The sequence below is a fragment of the Magnolia sinica genome, chromosome 11 (genome assembly GCF_029962835.1).
Source record: "Magnolia sinica isolate HGM2019 chromosome 11, MsV1, whole genome shotgun sequence".
Classification (NCBI taxonomy): Eukaryota; Viridiplantae; Streptophyta; class Magnoliopsida; order Magnoliales; family Magnoliaceae; genus Magnolia; species Magnolia sinica.
In genome coordinates this window covers 10,309,477-10,310,094 of record NC_080583.1, presented here as the reverse complement: position 1 = coordinate 10,310,094, position 618 = coordinate 10,309,477, and the positions used below count along the sequence as shown (strand labels likewise).

Here is a 618-nt window from a genome sequence, read left to right as displayed (position 1 = left end):
CTTGAATCTGAAAGTCAGTATTTACATTTGAAAGAGTTTGATGAGATCATAGCCACTTTGTATTTTCCTAATGTGTTTGAGGACACAGTCAGGCTGAAACTCTTTCCCTTTTCTTTGAAAAAGAAAGCTAAGACGTGGTTACATTCACTATGTTCTAGATCTATTGGTACATGGAATGATATGACAAGGGAGTTTACAAAGAAATTTTTTTCACATCATAAAACGAATACCCTTAGAAAGTCAATCATAAACTTCACCCAAAAGGAGGATGAAACATTCTTCCAATGTTGGGAGCGGTTCAAGGATCTTGTCAATTCATACCTACAACACGGTTTTGAAACGTGGTGCATTACATACTTCTTTTATGATGGTCTCACATCTTCCATGCACCAATTGGTCGAGACAATATGCAATGAGAAATTCATGAATAAAAATATCAATGATGTGTGGGACTACTTGGATAGACTTGCTGAAAACGCACAATCATAGGACACATATCCAAAATCAAGCACCATGTCTAGGCCGACTCAATCTAAGGAGAGGGGGTGGAATGTATCTCTTGAAAGAGGACGATGATATCAATTCTAAAGTGACTAATCTCATAAGGAAATTCGAGGC

General features: G+C 37.2%; 1 non-coding gene across 1 annotated transcript; it reads right to left on the bottom strand.

Moving 5' to 3' along the window:
- Positions 1-228: 228 nt before the first annotated feature.
- Positions 229-335, bottom strand: LOC131219789 (small nucleolar RNA R71). The gene has a single exon (XR_009158433.1). It is a non-coding gene; the product is annotated as a small nucleolar RNA R71 (small nucleolar RNA).
- Positions 336-618: the final 283 nt, after the last annotated feature.